This window comes from Macrotis lagotis, chromosome 1 (genome assembly GCF_037893015.1).
Source record: "Macrotis lagotis isolate mMagLag1 chromosome 1, bilby.v1.9.chrom.fasta, whole genome shotgun sequence".
Lineage (NCBI taxonomy): Eukaryota > Metazoa > Chordata > Mammalia > Peramelemorphia > Peramelidae > Macrotis > Macrotis lagotis.
In genome coordinates, this window is record NC_133658.1 from 692787860 (window position 1) to 692807252 (window position 19393).

Genomic DNA, 19393 nt, shown 5'->3' on the forward strand with positions numbered 1-19393 from the left:
GTTTAATTTTCCATAGCAATCAATCCATTTGCAAAATGTCTTTAAATGCTCAAACTAAAATATATAGGATTGAAAAGGAAATATTGAAAAAAAGATGTAATATTTTCCTATACTAGCTCATGGTGTCTTCTAAAATCTGTCTACAGGGACTGGAGTTTAAGGATCCCTCCAGTACTTGCACTAAAGACTTCTTCCTTCTTTTTGGTCTAATCCTTACCCTAATCTGATTTAAGTAGAAGGGAAAGAGGATACTGGTCTTAAGTGGATTCATTAGGGCAACTAGATGATGCAGTGGATAGGGCAACGCCCTGGAGTCAGGAGGACCTGAATTCAAATCCGACCTCAGATACTTAATAATTACCTAGCTGTGTGGCCTTGGGCAAGCCACTTACACCCCACCACCACCCCCGTTGCCTTGCAAAAGCCTAAAAATATATATATACCAATAAATGGATTCATCAAGGGGCTAGTCCCTTATCTTTAAGGACAGAGTTCCTTCTGGAAATTTTCACCTAACTTCCTTAAAGAAAATGATTATTAGGTCTTAGGTAAATGGAAGAAGAGGATTCAGTTCTGGGAGTTTTTATCAGTGGCAGCTAGGTGATATATTGGATAGAGAGAACTTGGAATCAAGAAGCCCTGAGTTTGAATCACATTTCAGACACTGACTAGCTGTGTGATTCTGGGCAAGTCACTTAATTGCTCTGTGTCTCAATTTCCCTAACTATAAAATGGAGATAATAATAACTGTATCAAATGAGTTTACATGTATAAAGTACTCTGTAAACCTTAAAGTGCTACATATAAACTAGTTATTAAGATGATATTAAAGAAACACTGAGAAGGGTTTCTTCTCTGTGGGATATAAGAACTTTAGACTAAAACATTGTACTAGTATTACTTCATGATAGTTAGTCTAAAGAGGGTAGTGGAAGAGGGTCTGTAAATGAGCAGTATAGCGTTTATATACCTCAAAGGCTGGATTTTAACAATGCTTTTGACTTTTTTTGCTTTTTAACTTTTAATATCTAGAACAACAAGGTCCACTTTCACTTCCTCATTTCAGGAAGGCTAAAAGGTACTTAAGTAGTTTACCTAACATATGACACTGAATAATGATCAACAGAAACACATTTTAGAGAACTATACAGAAAATGAAGTAAAAATTCCAAACAAGAATGTGGTATGTGGGAATGAGGAGTAAGGCATAATACACAAAGGAAATCCTGGTGCTAGAGATGACTTGAAAGTCATGGATTTTCTTGGCAAAGATATAGGAGTGGTTTGCCATTTCCTTTTCTGGTTCATTTTACAGATGAAGGACCTGAGGTAAATAGGTAATGTAAAATGTGTACTAAAGGCTCAAGAAGAGCAGATTTAAAAGTGATTTCCTATAGGGAGAGAGTATGACATTGAGAATGAAAGCTCAAAAAACTTGGACCATAGGGAAGAGGCAGAAGGAAAAAAAATCAGGAGATGATAGGGGCTTTATAGTAGAATTAGATTGTCCCAGAGCAATTGGATATTTGTTTATGACCTTGTGGTTGTATGCTTTACTTCTTGCCATTTTTTAAAGAGGGGAAGACCCTCCCTGCTTCATTTCCTCCCCTCCCCCACTCCTTACCATATCTGAATATGGAATTTTATCCATGTACTCTCCAATCTTACAAAGGTCAGAAAAAAATTGGGAAAAGTGATTATTAGGGTCACAGCAGCCAAACACACTCGATTAGAGAAAGCAAAAGACTTAATTCAGTAGCAAATGAAAAACAACCTTAGTATAAGAGCAAACCAGCTTAAAGGAAGAAGTAATTCATAAAGTATCATGATGACTTGACTTGTTTAGCAAATAGATATATTGAAATCCTCAGGTGAAGTCAAGCTTATGAGGTTGAAAGAAAAGAAACCAGATTCTCTTCCACCCCCAACCCCCTCAACATTCCAGCCTCTTCTTCCTGTAATATAATTCAAAACAAATAAACACACAGAAAAGGCACCAGGCTCCTTTGATTTCTTTCTTTCTTTTAAAAAACAACCTGTAAGTGCTTGTGTGGTTGCTGTAAAACATTATTATTGTTGTTCAATGAGATGAATTCAAACAAGTGGCTTGATCTGGGTAGAAAGAGAAAGGAAGAGAAAGTAAATGAGGAAGTGATTGACCCTCTCAGGCAGAACAAAATAAAAAATATAAGCCAGTGGGGGATCCGTTGTCAGACTGTAAATTCAGTAACCAAAGAGGATCCGCAAAGTCTGGGCCCTGGATGCAGCAATCAGCTTCAGCTCTATCCCAACGGAAGATGACCATGTGGTTCCTGAACCTAACAGCTGTCAGGCAGAACTCTGAAGATTAACCCAAAGGGTGGTGTTGAACCATTTCCCATTAAGATATTTGCAAAGCAAACAAAAATGAGAGCACCATTCTGAGTCCTGGGAAGGGGCCAAAAGGGCTGGCTGTTCTTGTGGATACACACAGTTCTCTTGGGAGGATATGAGCCAGAATGGAGGATGGTCCTTTCCCGCCTTTCGGCTCCAGGATATGTTGATCTTAGACCATTAAAATCTTGGTATCTGAAACTTATTTCCCCATCATGGCAGTTGCTAGGATTTTGTTTTCCCTGGAGTTCAACATTCTAGGTCTCTACACAACAGTCATTCATGCATTCAGTCAACAAACACTCATCAGAAAAGGACTGAGCTAGGGGCAAGGAATACAGAACCTAAACTGATCCCTGTCCTCAAAGCACTTAGATTCTTCTGGGGTGGAGAGACAAGAGGCAGAACATATGTGAAATAAATGCAAGGTAGTATTAGAGGAGAGGGAGGGCAATTCAAAAATGAAAACTCATCTGGTTTTGTCTATCCCTCCCATAGAGAAGTAGGTAGAAGAGACCTTCAAGTTGCTAGTACCCTCTTTCCTTGGGGAAAAAAAAAGTTACCCAGTGTTTATTTTATGAACATGTTATCTTTCTGATTGTTATGTGATCCCTGAGGGCAAGGACTTTAATAGATACTTATTTGATAAATTTAATAAAATTCTTTTTATTGACAGAATTTATAATGCCTATAATTATTGATATATACAGTGCTTTAAAGTTTGCCACACACTTTACGTGCTGATTTTGCTTTTCTTTGTATCTGTAACACTTAGCACATTGCCTGATAAATAGTAGGTGCCTATTCATGCCTAATGACTTGACAAACATTAGGTCATATCCTCACAATTAGCCTGTGAGTTAAAGAATGATGATGATGATAACTAGCATGTATATTACAAATATTTTCTCATTTGATCTTCACTATAAGTCTATGAGTTAAGTAATAATAATAATGATGATGATGATGATGGTGATGATTATAATGGCTATCATTTATATTACAAATATCATCTCATTTGATCCTCACAAGTCTATAACTTAAGTAACAATAATCATAATAGTAATAATGATGATAATGACACATTTATATTAAATGTTTTCTAATAAAGCAATGAGTTAAGTAATAATGATGATGATGAAGATGATGGTTATAATGGCTATCATTTATATTACATATATTATTTCATGTGATCTTCATAATAAGCCTATGAATTAAGTAACAATAATAATAATAGTGATGATGATGACAATAACGACTAGCATTTATATTGCAAATATTATCTCAATTTGATCCTCACAGACAACCTGGGAGGTAGGTGCCATTACTATCCTATTTTGCAGATGATGAACCTGAAATACCAAGAGCTTAAGTGACATGCCCAGGGTCACACAGGTGGGCAAACAGATATTATTTTCATTTTACAGACAAGGAATTTGAGGTTGGGAGAGCTCAAGGGCCATGCCTAGTGAGTAACTGAAACTGGATTTAAAACCAGGTCTTTCTGACTTAAAACCTTATTTACATGCCAGGCAGTGGCCTATAAGGAGAACATGACTTTATCTCCTTTTAAAGTACTTTAGATGACTGTGGCCTCTCGTTTCTTTTTTTCTTCTTTTATTTCTATGGAGCACTGTGGCTACCAAGCAAATTTACTCAGCACAGATAGAAGCAAAGTTCCATTGAGATTCACAAAACATCTCAGGCATTAATATGCAAATACTTCATTCTCATAACTAAGAAAAGACAATGGAACAGAGTTAATGATTTCCCATGACAAAGCCTGTAACTGCAATAGGAAATGACATAGAATTAACCTCCTCTCACTATGCATTTAAAAATATAATCTAGGCTTCTTCAGGAAGCAGAGACTTTAAACTGTCCTTAAGGAAATGCTCTTATTTAAAATTCATTTCCAGAAAAACATGAGTTTTTTTTCTTCAACATTTCAACTTAAGCAAGTTTTTTCTTCTTAAATTTGCTAAAGTTGGACAGATAAAATAGAGACAGATGATTTCTCTAAAGGGAGATGCTGATCTTGTGTTCAAAATATGGGGAAAGTCTAAGTCGGGACCATAGCAGACTTTATTTAGACAAATGGAATTCCTCTCAAATTTGCATGTACAGAAAGTTGGTGAAAAAAATCTATTGGGAAAGGAATAGATTTTAGATTATCAATAAATTTCAGTTTGACTGTGTTTGACTCTCTAAATATGAATTCCTTGTTCAGTGGCCAATGAAGGGACATAATGCTTGAGAAGCTGAATTATGTCCATCTTGATATTCTTGCTATAAACCAAAAGAAAGAAGGAAATGGTCTCTAAATGAAAAAGTAACTGACAAGGTAGGGCTGTGTGGGACCCAATTCATACCAGATGGAGAGACAATTTTCACCTCAGAAATTGGCACTGCTACAAATTAGGACTAGAGTTATTGTTTTGTTGATTTTCTAGACTTAAAGAAAGTAAAGGGAAAATGTTAATAATAATGTAGGTTAAACTTAAAAATGGATCAGGCATTTATTTTTTTATTAATAATTTTGGAGAGTTGGGGAAAGAAAGGAGTTTGTCCAGGTGATTTAATCATGTACCCAGAGGCTACAGAATCATTACTTTACTGAACATAAAACAGGAGTAAGGACAAGGTTTTGCAAAAAAAGATGAAAATAATTCTAGCTTATACATTAATAAATGAATGAATGAATAAGCTCGTATTAAGTATTTACCACGTGCTAAGCACTATGCTAAATGCTGGATGTACAAACAGAAAAAGAAGACTGATCCCAAGGAGATTAAATTCTAAGTGGGGAGCAATACATATAGAGATGCATATAGAGAGAGGAGAGTTCAACTGCCAGAGAGATGGAAAGAACCAGTCTTGTTATGTCAAAATGCAAGTCTTGGAATTCTAAAAGAATATATAGTAGATAGCAAGGGCAAGGAGTCCTTAAAATGCTGGAGAGACCCACCATCACAGAGAACAGAAGAACAAACCTATCAAACTGGAAAAGACTTTTAATTCATCTGAAGGTTAGTCTTGAGTTAGCTGTGTACTGTCAGATCATTGACTTGTCACAAACAAGATAAGAAAAAAAAAAGAATAAAAGAATAATAAAGAAAAAATGGTAAGAGGATATATTATACAATTTTTAAAAGATTTTACCTATATTTAAATGCTATTGAAAATCAAAGTAACTGGACAACGGAAATTACATTGACACTGACCATAATTTTTTCTGAAACTTTAAGCAATCTAAATCAATTTCCATGAGAAAACCAAAAGTGCTCAGAAAACACTCTAGCCAGTATACATCTGACTTTTCCAAAGGGGAGATATGACTGTAAAAGTCAACAGTAACTTAGAATATAAATTCATTCTTAAAATATTGTGAAGAATGGTGATGGTCAATTTTGAGCAGAACCATTTCATAAAAATAGACTCAGTGGTAGGCAAAACCAGTTTAAAGTAAATTTGGCAAGATATCTAAGTAAACAAAGTTATCTCTGGGACTCTCAAGAATGAAAAGGTAAGGACAACAAACAAAAGAAAGATGAAAAAGATTTGCAGAAACCATTTTAATAAACTGTTTTTATCAATACTGCCACACTTGGTATGTACAATAGTATATAATTCAGTAGTAATAGTACAGTAGTGATATTAGTAAAGGTAGCAAGTATTTTAACAGTAACAGAAAAGTCCTCAGAATGTTTACAGACTAACAAACCATCTTCTTCCTCCTTCATAGGCTTCCATTTTGGTACAAATTATCTTCCAGCTTTTCTCTAGACATCTGGACTGGCCCAAGACCACACACTAAAAATAAGTGTTGGACAGATAATCTCCTTACTTTCTGTTTGGAACACAGTAGGTTATTTAGCTCTTTTGCTATGGGAGCATGTTATATTGGAAAAAATACATGTTTTCTGCAACTTTTATTTTTTATTTAGTTGTTTTAGGTTCATTTAGGTTCATTTACAGTTAGGAAGAAACTAAGATAAACTGCAAATATAATTATAAATATTTTAATATAATTATAAATATTGTAAATATTTTTATAATTATAACTATTTTTATACACATATACAAAATAATTTGCATTTTGGTTCAAATTTGGCACAAAATATTCAGCACAGGGATGAAAAGAAAATGAATTTAACAGTGAAAGAATTAATGCCTCTTGACTGATTTCTTGATAGAAGGGTAGGTGCAACCTGGCTAGGTTTTAGGACAGACACCCATATCTATTTCAAATGGGTTTCCACACACTTCTCAGGTCCCAGCAGTATGGAAGATTTGACAGTTAAAGGCTCTAATGACACCTAGAAGATCATTCTGGCACTCACTGATACTTGGCTCCCTCCTGATGACTCTGAGTACCTGGCAACTTAGTCCAGTACTCATTGTATTTTGATTCCAACCCCAACCTGGTCACAGTGAGAGAGAGTCAGAATATTCTTTGTTCTCTAATGTACTATACTTCAGACTTTTCTTTTACTGTTATTACTTAGTAGCTTCTCCTTCACTGAGATTTTTTCAGGTCAAATTTATCATTCAATCCAGATTCTGGAGTTGTTATCTACCAAGGCCCAGGACATATTCTGTGTCAATGATTTCAGGGCTAGGTTCATGAACTTTCTCTCTACCTTAATTCCTGTTCTCATTCTAAGAGATTTTAACATACATTTTGAAGTTCCCTCAAATACCTCAGTTTCTCAATTCTTTGAGCTAACCCACTTCTATGACTTACTCTTCCATTCCACTTTAGCTTCACACAGGGAGGGTCAACAAATCCTTGTTTGGGGGGCAGCTAGATGGTACAGTAGATAGTCTTGGCTCTGGAGTCAGGAGAACCTGAGTTCAAATCCGACCCCGCTTTCTAATTACCTAGCTATGTGACCTTGGCCAAGTCACTTAACCCCATTGTCTTGCAAAAGAAAACATAAAAAAGAAAAAAAAAACAAATCCTTGTTTGCAATTACCACAACTCAAAAGTATTTCACTTTTACATTAAAGAATGCTGAATTTGCTTTATTTGATCTTAATCTTTTACCTCTCCATCTTTTCCTATATCTTACTCCTTTTAAACCTACTCTTCATCCTCACAGTGATTTTCAAACCTACCATCTTTCAGTGGTATCCCATAAACCTAGACCTGACTAAACTCATTTTCTTTCCCAGTTTTGCCCTTTTAGTAACCTAATGAGGTTATTCTTTACTCTTGAATCCCTTATTCACTTAGGGTTCTACTGACAATCACATTTTGCCAAATCCCAACCCCGTATTACTTTTACTCTTTGACTCATTTGCTCTTATTCATGTAATACTAAACAGAACTGAAAGAAATCACAAGACCAACTGACTAATTATACTACAAATTTATGCTAGCTAATTTGAATGGAACCTCACTTCCACAATCTTTCTCTAGAAGTCACTGATGATGAAGTTGCCCTTCTGCTTACCAGGGTCAGCCCTTCTACTTAGATTCTTGTTCTCATCCCCTTCTCTCTTCTCAAGCAGATTGCCCCCACTATCATCCTCACGATCTCTCTAACTTTTCATCTCTCCCTAATAACGTATTCCTTCTCTGATTCCTACAAACACATTCTATTCTTGAAAAGCCCTCATTAGATCTTATCATGTCACCAGCTTTCTTCATTTTCCTTTCCTTCTTTAAGTCTAATAAATTATTGTCTGACCTCTCAAGTAAACTCCTTGAAAAACCTACCCCAAATCAATGTTTCTGTTTCATCTCCTCTTACTGTCTTATAAACTGTGCAATTTGATTTTCTATTTCATCATTTGACTGAAACAACTCTTTCCAAATTTACCAGGGATCTATCTCTTAATTGTTCTTAATTAGTGATCTCTTAATTGAGCATCTTCTCAATACACATCTTTCCTGATTTCTTTGCAGAATTTGATGTTGTTGACTACCTTCATCTCTTGGATATCTTTTCCTCTCTGAGTTTTTGTGACTTTTGGTTCTCCTCCTACATGTTTGACCACTCCTTCTCAATCTCTTTGCAGGATCTTTATCAAAGTATGTACACTAATTATGGTTACTACCAAGGGTACTTTCCTGTATCCTCTTCCTTTTTCTCTCTCCATTCCTTTATTTGCAGATGTTATCAGTTCTCTTGATTTCAATTATCATCTCTATGTTAATGATTCCCAAATCTATTTATGAGCTTGAATCTGTCATTAATAACTGCCCATAAAACATTTTGAACCAGATGTCCTATAGGCATTTTGAGTTCAACATGATCAAAAAAACATTCATATTTTTTCCTCCAACCTATACCACCTTCAAACTTCTCTATTATTGTGGAAGGCACTAACATCCTTCTAGTTACTTAAGTTTGCAACCTTGATATCATCCTTGACTCCTATTTCTCAATTGTCACACATATCCAGTCAGTTGCCAAATATTGCAATTTCTTTCATTATATCCCTTGAACATATTTCCTTATCTTTACTCACACAGTCACCTTTTTTATCTAGGCTTTCATCACTCTATGTTTGGATTACTGCAGTAGCTTTCTGATGGTCTCTCTCTTTTAATATCTCCCCATTCCAGTTCATTCTCCACATAATATAGCTGCCAAAGTGATTCTTCCAAAGCATAGGTATGATCATGTCACATCTCACTCACTTCCAACAACACTTAAACTTAACTTTCTAAACTTTCAACACTTAACTGTCTAAAATATTCCAGTTCTCCCACCTTCTACAGGAAGCCTCCTCAGCCTCTCTCTTTCTGTTAATTATTCCCTATTTATCCTGTATATAAACTTGCTTTGTACATATTTATTTGCACAATGTCCCACCCATTAGACTATAAGCTCTTTGAGGGTAGGACTATCTTGCTCCTCTTACTGTATTTCCAGTGCTTAGTACTTAGTAGGTGCCTAGAACATAGTCAATGTTTAATGAATTGAACTGAAATAGGGGACAAAGAACCCAAATCTTATGACATGAGAAAAATATTCACTTGTCATTTCTATTTAAAATTGTCACATCATTAAAGTAGAAAGGATACACCAGATTTGGAGTAGTTCATGTCTCTTCCATGTAATATTTGTGTTGCTTTGGGCAAGTCCTTTATCCATTCCAGACCTTCATTTACTCTTTTGTAAAAATGAAGGGACTGAGCTAGATAATTTCTAAATTCCCTACTATCTCTAAATCTGTGAACTAGATCTAATAAGATACTCTAAAAATGTGTTAGCAATAGTAAGTGATCGACTAATGGATTAGTAATAGTCAACATCTGTATACCAGGATAACAGCTTCCTAAAGAAAATGCACATTTAAGCATCATCCCATACTTGGTGCTTATTGTCACATTATAAAGATAGATCTGTTCCAGAAATCCAGCACTCAGTGCAAATAGAAACTCTGTTCCTTTATTTAGCTAACATCTCTGGCTTCTTAAGCAAAAGTCAATATTATACTTTTGCAGAAGAAATCAGGAGGCTCAAGCCAACATAAAGACTGGTTGGAAGCCTGTTAGAAGTATAAAAATAAATGTTTCAAGAAACTCAGATTTGCCCCTGAACCCAACACAAATAAAAATTCAGCTTTTTTATATTAAATGAATTCTTTTATTCAGCAGAAATGTTGTGAATGTCTACTGGATACAGAATTCTATGCTAAGCATTGTAGAGGATCAAAAAAATAAATTCCCTGCTCTCATCAACTTAGTCTAACAAAAGAGTGAGAAGTAGGATCAAAGAATATAGCTAAATGGCTAAAAGGACATTAAGAGGTCATCTAATCTCATCCCTCATTTTGCAAATGAAGAAACTAACCAAGAAAAGTTATGGATATTTTCATGATTGTATATATATAATAAATGGAAGAGAAGGAATGTGGACTGCTGTCTCTAACTCCAAACCCAATATTTTTTTTCCATTATAGTATGCAGCCTCCCAAAAGAAGGCAGTATGTGGTAAATATCCCAAGAGTAGTGGTATAAATGAGGTGCTCCAGGAGGCCAGAAGATGGAAGGATTACTAAGAAAAGCTTAATTGAGAAGGCAAATTTGGTCTGGTATTGAAAGACAGATTGAAAGAAGGAGGGCATGCTTTACCAAAAGCCCAGAGATGGGGAAGTTCAAGTTATACAGAAATTAATCAAATATCCTTAAGATAATTTTAAATATGTTCCCCATTTAATTAATTTGCTTCAATTATTTCAGTGTTAATTTTGAAATAGGTTTTAATGTTAATATTCTTGGTATTATATTATGTTTTATTTTAGTAGAACTGGCATCTAATATGATATATCACATATGGTAGACAATAGAATCATATAGACTTGAATTTGGAATAGACCTTATCTTCCTCATCTTTTCCCCAGTTTTTGCCTTTAGAATAGAGGATTTCAGCATCTATATCAATGTTCTCTAGATGCAGCTAGGTAATGCAATGGTTAGAGTACCAGGTTTTGGAGTCAGGAAGACATAGGTTCAAATCTGATCTCAGATACTTACTAGTTGTGTGACCCTGGGCAAATCATTTAATACTGCCTCAGCTTCTTCATCTGTCAAATGAGCTGGAGAAGGAAATAGCAAATCACTCCAGTATCTCTGCCAAGAAAAGCCCAAATTGGGTCATGAAGGGTTGGACATGACTGAAACAACGGAACACCAAAACATAACAACCTCTACCATCATGGAGAAAGGTGCTTTAAAAGGAAAGAGGAGACTGATAATATTGGTATGGATTTTTTACCCAGCAGCTCATAATGCATTTCTGGAGCAGGCAGCTTTATTGTGAAAACTTACATTTGAACTCATATTTCCAGAGATGGGAATATACATGACTCAGTCAGTTAAAAAAAATAGCTGGCAGCTTTTGAGGTAGAAACATAATTCTCATCAGTATCATCCTTGCAACTCTGGAGCTGGGAGCCAGTTGGGCTAATCTCACTTGTGATGAGGCAGTGTAATTGCCTCCCAGACAGCAGGGCAGAGTGTGGGCCAGGTTCTCATGTGGGTTAGGGAATACAGATTGCCACATATCTCCACAAACTCTTTTTTGAATGGCACATTTTAAACATACGTGGCAGTGCTCACAGAAAATAATAAACCAATATTGTTAATGAACCAAGAAATTTTGTCTTTATAAACTATAACTTCTACTTGGTTACTTTCTTTACTTGGAGAGCCTTCATAGAATGGGATCTTTGAGGTAATGCAGGTTTTGTTGTTGTTCAGTTGTTGTAGTAGTGCCCAGTTCTTCAAGATCCCATTTGGGGTTTTCTTGGCAGAGACTCTGCAGTGTTTTACAATTTCTTTCTCTAGTGAATTCAGGCAAAAATAGGTTAAGTGACTTGTCCAGGATCACACAGCTGGATTTTAATTCAGGTTTTCCTGGCTCCAGGACTCTATCCACTGTGCCAACTATTTGCCCTAGTTATGCTAAGAAACTTCAAATAAAAGTCACCTGTGAGATTTGCCATATGGAAGTCAAATTGAATAAAGAATATAATTATTTATTGTTGTATTTTTCAGGATTAAGATGGGAGAGAATATCATATCAACAGGTGAAGAAACATCATGGAAGAAATAATTATTTCTTTCCTTACATCATTTGTTTATATAGTGCACTCTTTCCTCTCCAGCCCCCTCACAATGTCCTCAACAATTGTCTGGTCCCACAACCAGGCATTTCAACCCTGGGGATCCCCTCTCCTGATTGGTGACACAATTTCAGGAAGATACCATGTTTTCTCTTTTATATAGCCATCTCTTCTGAAACTTCCTTCAAGATTGCAATCCAAAGAACACCTTGTTCCCCGCTTCTAGTTGTGGAATCATGAACCATGGCCAAACCCACCATTGTTCCTAGATGGGATGTGTCCACCTCTCCTGTACATCCATCCCTCACCCTTCACAATCACCCTAGGAGGTAGGTCATATTATCATCATTTTATAGTTGAGAAAATTGATACACAAAGCTAATCATTTATTCTGGGTCAGACAGCTAGTAGATTTCTTAGTCTGGATTTAAACTCTGGTCTTCCTGTTTCCAGATCCAGGGAGGTCTAGTCACTGTCCTACCTAGATGTCTCTGCTGGATATGTGAGAATGAAGAGTAAAGAATAATTTTTGTATTGTGAACCTGACTAAACAGAAGAATGGTAGTGGCCTGGACAGAAGTAAGGAAGTTAGGAAAGAAGTACTTAATTCATTTTAGACATTTTGAATTTGAGTAAAAGTCACACATTGTGTCACTTCTCATTAATCTTCCCTTTTGAACATGGACAGAGGACATTGAATTTAGAGCCAGAAAAACTGAGTTTGAATCAAAAATCTGACATCTCTTTGGAAGACCTTGGAGAGGACACTAACCTCTTTGGGACTCAGTTTACAAACTGCTACATTTATAAAATGAAGGAATGGAACTAGGTTAATGTCTGAGACCCTTTCCATTTCTAAATTTCATGATTATATTAACCTTCCCTTAGAAGAGAGGCAGGGAACATCTGGTCTGCAGGTTGTATATAGTCTGAGAAATCATTTGGTCTAGAGCTGCCAAGGCAACTGCAGGTTGGGACTGGAAACTCAATAAATCTAGGAACTTTTTAAATTAAATGTTTGATTAAATATAGCAGGCTAATTTTTAATTTGATAATTTTATATGGTCTGCAAATGATGTTACAGATATTCAAAAGGTTCCTTACCCTTGCCTTAGAACAACAAGTTAATTCAATAAAATCTGAAATAAGTGCTTATTCTGTACAAAACACTCGGTGGTTAAGTGTAAAGGATATAAATAAGAAACAGTGCCTATCAGCAAAGAGTTTGTAGTTTAATTTTCTTACCTCTTTCCTAAGATCTCATTCTTTTATCCTTCCCTCCTTTTTCTCATTTACCATGTCCCCATTCACTGATCCATGTGCTTCCCAGATGATCCCTGAACTGGTAGTTGAAAAATTAAAGGAAATGGGGCTCCAGAAAAGTAATTCTTATCTCATTATTTTCCTAGGTGATCTTGTACTCAAGATTGCTTGCTTATCCAAAGGGGAAAAAGCAGGGAAAATTATTTCCTTGGCAGCTGTACCCCTGGACTTTTCTCAACTTGGTTCCCCCCAATATTGCCAAGGTCTATCCTTTGCAATCCACCATTTACCATTGGTGGATGCTATTATTTGATTGTAAATTCCTTAAAGGCAGGGATCAGGACTTCTCTATTTTTTGTATTCTTTTCAGGGCCAGCACAGGACTTCATATACGGTAAACATTTAATAGGTTCTTGTTTTTTGGGAGAAGGGGGGAATTGAACAATATTTTATTTTTTCAATTATATGCAAGGATAGTTTCAACATTTATCTTTTTATTACCTAAAAAGGTCTACTTTTAAAAAAAAATTAATAGGTGTTTGTTGAAGGAAAGAAGGAAGGAAGGGAAGAAGGGAAGAAGGAACCAAACTTTCCAACAATGTGGGTAATATGGTACAAGATACTGAATGGTATGTGATGGAGATTATAGCAGAAATTAGTCTTTATTTCAGTTCAGCCATTTTAGCTCAGGTTTGAAGACCTTAATCACAGGTGACAGATTTTAAAATGCTAAATGACCTATGACATACTTACTGTCTCTTATTTATTCTACTTGAAGATTGGGTATAATCTTAGCTAGATTTTAATGAGTCCACCTAGGACTTTTCCCTTAGCCCTTTGCTTCTACTGTCACCATCTGTGAGCAGCTGCCAGCTAGGTGTCAAGGATGACTGAATGGGCCTGGCAAGCTTAGAAATGTATAAAGATTCAAAGATAATACCAATCAGGACAATGAATGCTTGCTATTCAATTCTAAATCTTTTGTGTAGAAACAATGAGAAAACAAATTTAACATGTCAGTAACTTGAATGGAAATCTCTCACAGAGTACATAAATGACAAACTAATAGTAAAACAGCTCTTAAAAGAATTCTATTTACAGAGGTCAGTGAAGTGATTTACTTCCTCTGAGTAATTCTGAAAACAGTTTTCTTAAGTTTGCTTAGTCAGTCTCGGTCTCTAGCCCCAAAGATATCAAATTCTTTCAGAATAAGGTAGCATCTCAGGGTTAAGGGCATTTGAGAACATCAAATTGTTTCCCTAAGCTAATGCCCTATTAATTGAACTAATTTAAAAGTTTGCTCCCTTTAAATTAAAATCAAGTGATCTTGTCTATTCAGCATATTGATCCTCACTATGCTTGTTATATCTTTTTAATACCCTTCTCAAAGGTACATATATTATTTGGACAGCTTCATAAGTGAAGGCAACATTTACTTCTCAGACTGTTAAAGGAGCATACTCATATTTTCCTATCACTTACATTTCCAGAACAACATATAATACAAGTTGGGAGGCAGCACAATTAAATGGAATCAAGATCTGCTTCTGATCCATGTTGGTTATGTGATCTTGACCAGTCACTTAATTTTTCAGTCCCTGAACTCTCCAAGACTATAAGCTGCAGAATAAGAATCAATCTGCATTTATAGAAAATATTTCCTTACTAGGAGCTCCCTATACTGATGAATTTTTTTGAATATTTTTCCAATTATATGTAAAAATAATTTTTTAACATTCATTTTAAAAATGTTCAGTTCCAAATTCTCTTCCTCTTTCCCTTCCCCCTCTGCTGAGACAGTAAGCAATTTGAAGTATGCTAAACATGTGTAATTATGTAAAACATACTTCCATATTAGCCATGCTGCCTACACTGATTAAATTGTAGGTCTTAATAGAAAAATAATCTAAAATGAAACACATCTTTATCAAAACCATAATGAGATTAAACAAAATTCATCTTGTGACACATTCCTTTTTTTTTTATAAGACCTGAATCCTTCCTATATGAATTCTACTGTCTACCCCTCTGACTTCTGGTTAAAAACCATGTTGATATTATAGCCACATCTGCTTCAGTGACAAATTCTGGAAGTAGGAAATTACATCTGTTTACTAATTCTTCTCTCAGTCTTGCAATATATAAGGTCTGATTCTAAGCTATTCCTAAACCTATATTTGAAATCTGCCATGTTTCATTTGTCAAGAATTGTCCATCTAGTATATTTTTTCGAGAAGTTTTTTTTAATGCTCTATTCCTTTTCTTCCTGATAATTGTGTTTTAATCTTTCATGGGTCATGTACTGACCTGATTTCAATTGTTTGCTATTCCAATGCTCTGCCAAACATATAGACGTGGTAGCCAGAGACAACACAGTTTAGATTATAAGGTCATTTAACACACACACACACACACACACACACACACACACACACACACACACGTAGAAGAATACTAGTAAAGAATAAGAGCAATATTAACTTAGAAAAAATGAAAAAGCAGTGAAAGGGAATATGAACCTCAACAAGACTTGGCATTATACTTAATTGAACCTGATCATGTCTTAGAATGTTCATAGATGAAACTAGAAGGACAACAAAATACATGAGATACATATAATACTGATCAGCATTTCTTTGGAGATCTATTCTCATCATTAATGACCATGGGGCTACAACATTTTGATTCTGTTACAGCAGTATCCATTGGGCTGTTAGAAGAAGTTAAAATGGCACCAAATAAAATTACCTTTGAAAAAGCAGAGGGATACAACATAACTTTAAAGTTACTTGTAAATTTTTTAGGACATCTTAAAAAGGCAAGATTTCAAACAATGGGAATTGTCATAGACATTATTATTATTACCAAAAAAAGACAACTAAGAAGACATCAAAAATTACTGATCCAAATACCAATTTTCTTATCCCTATAAATATTTATGAAGATCAGCTATATAGTCCTGATAAAAGCAGGAGCAGGAAACAGGTAAACTTTTATAGTCTATTTTCTATATTAGAGCATAATTTTCCACAGTAAAACAAGTGAGAAATAAGAGTTTAAGAACCTTCGTGGTTTATTATTTGTTATATACATAAAATCACTCCTATACATATACACATCTTATATCCATTTTATATGATAATGGAAGAGATATATGACATATCCATGTATCTACATATATGCCCTCATTAGTATATGTTCTTGTAAATAGAGATTGTTTCATTTATTGAATTTGTATTCCTATCATCTAGCACAATGCCTGGCCCACAAATAATACTTAATAAATGGTACCCAATTGATAGATTAGAGTTTTCTGCCTTATTTGATGTAGATTCGCATAGTATGGCTAAACTTTGTTGGTTTTAAATACCAAGGAATCTTGTAGAAGCTTTTTCTTTTTAAGGAGAGACATGTTGCTGGAGGTTAACCTTTATGGTTGTTTTGTTCTTCCACATCAAATGATTTTACTTATTCAAATAACATATTTATTATGTGTGGTGGTACAGTAGATACAGGGCTAGGTCTGGAATTAAGAACATCTGAGTTCAAATCTGATCTTAGATATTTTCTAACTGTGTAATCCTGGGCAAGTCATTTAACCCTGTTTGCCTCAGTTTCCTCATCTCAAATGAATTGGAGAAGGAAATGGCAAACCATTCTAGTACAAATGGGGTCACAGAGAGTTGGACATGACTAAAATGACTGAACAACAATAACAATAAAAGATAAACAACATTGAAAAACTTAAAAGAGATCTGATCAATGCTATGACCAGTCATTATTTCAGAGTACAGATAATGAAACATGATACTCAGCTCATGACAAAGAGGAAATGGACTCAAGTTATAGAATGAGATCCATTTTCTGGATGAAGTCAGTGAGGGAATTCACTCTGCATATTTGTCACAAGATTTTTCCCCCTTAAATGGATAAGGGTGGTGATAACAGTGGTGGAGAGAAGGGAGAAGGAAGCTAGGAATAATGTTGCCCCCCCCAAAAAAAGAAAGGAGGTCATTGAAACATGTTTTTGAAACATATAGAGAAGAACAGAGAAGGACTGGAAGGAAATATAGATAAACAGGACAAATTTGAAAGTCATACTTTCCATTTCCTAAAAAGAAAGGCAAGTTATACAATACAGAGATTCTCAGTTTCATGTACAGTCTTCTCTTTAATAGAAGAATTCATCTTATATTTAATCTCAAAATAAAATAATGGGGAAAAAAGATAAAAAAGGCATATATACCGGATTGTAAGGTGCAGTTGGGTAGATGTCCATTGAGTTAGTCTTGGATATTTTCTATAAATGATCGACATACTAGAATAATAGTGAAGATCAGGTTAGATTGCATTTTCTGGAAACTTCCTTGCATTTTCAGTGAATCCAAACTGCTCCCTGATGCAAAGTTCATATTTTAAGCAGTAATATTCAGGTAATGTATTATGGTTATAAATCATGAAATACCATGATAGCAGAAAATTAAAACTGCAGATGATTTTTGTCAATGACAAAAAAAAAGCATAGTGAGACTTAAGAAGTTTAAATGAGTTTAACATGCAAAGTGCCATATGAAAATTATGGAAAGCAGGCCTAATAAAATAGGAAGGTAACAGAATTCATTGATTGATATTCACAAAATATTTTTAAAAGGTCAGAGGGCACCCTCCAGAACAGTGGGTAAATATTCTATAGATGCTTCATGGAGGACAAAAACAATTATAGTAATTATATAGGAGTTGAGGATAGGGTATGATCTGTAGCCTTGGAGAGAGTATCCAAATCAATAAGATCATGAATCCATTGATGCCTACATAGCTTTCCTGGCTACACAAAATACATCTGAACTTCCACAATTTTTATATACTTTTCCATTAAATAAATACCTGAGAGACCTATTTATTTTCTAATAAATGACTGACCAACAAAGAACTGGTTATTTGAAGAGAAAAATAAGGTAAACTTAGGATGAAGTCATCATTCCATCTAAAAGTAGATCACAGGACTGGATTTAGAGCCAAAAGTGACTTTAGAAATTCTCTATTCTAGTAGATGCTCAACAAATGTTAACAGAAAATTGGTTAAATTTGTGAGATGATTGATGGGAATTAGTCTATCTACAGCAGGTATTCCAATTTAGTGGTTCTTAAACCTTAGGATTTTTAAAGGTGATCCAAGAGGTTCATGCTAAAATTTTCTTAACAGTATCTTAAGCAGTAAATAATTGTAGAATATTATGAGCAATCAATTGGGCAACTAGGTGATACCAGGTCTGAAGTCAGGAAGACTCATTTTACTGAATTCAAATTTGGTCTCAGATATTTATATCCTGGGCAAGTCACTTAATTCTTCTGATGTCCGTTTCGTCTATGGTTCCTCCATTTCCTTCTCCAATGGAGGAGAGGGAAATGGCAAGTCACTCCAATAACTCTGCCAAGAAAACCCTAAATAGAGCCACAGAGAGTTGAACACATCTGAAAAACAATTTAATAACAATAACAAAAACAAACTATATTATATGTGTGGGATGGAATATCATTGTATCATGAAGAATTTCAATTGAGGATTTAAATAAAGTTGGGAAGATGTGAAGAAAGAAAAGCACAAGGATTTATATACATGATGACTAAATGGCATAAATAAAGCCAGCACTGAGAGGCAGCAAAACTTAAATCAAACAAACAGAAATGTTAGTAACAGAATTAAAGGACAGTACATTCTTAAAAAAATCAATTAATACATCATTTTTAGGCAACATATTTTATAATGGGCTTTGCCTGAATATGAGTTGGGAATTAGTTGTCCCCTCAAGCCAAAATATTTTTAAAAAAATTTTGACTGGCTTTATATCTCACTCAGGCTGGAAGTTCTGTGGTTGTTCATGGATCCTATTTCACTGGTGATTGACCCAGAAGCTTAAACTCACTTGATTTCTGAAATGGACTAGATTTCCCTACCTTAAGGGCAGCAAAGTGGCATAATGGATAAAGCTCTAACTAAGCCTGGAGTCAGGAAAACCCAAGTACAAATGTGATGCCTACTGTCTGTGTGACTGTGGGCAAGTTCCTTAACCTCTGACTGTCAGTTGTAAAATGGCAATCATAATAGCATTTACTTCACAGGGTTGGTGTGAGGGTCAAATGATATATTTGTAAAACACTAGATAGTATCAGA

General features: G+C 35.0%; 1 protein-coding gene across 1 annotated transcript in view; it reads right to left on the bottom strand.

The window, feature by feature from the left end:
- The window catches only part of MYO3B (myosin IIIB), a 567258-nt gene that overhangs the window by 126204 nt on the left and 421661 nt on the right, over nt 1-19393 (bottom strand). The window lies entirely within an intron of this gene.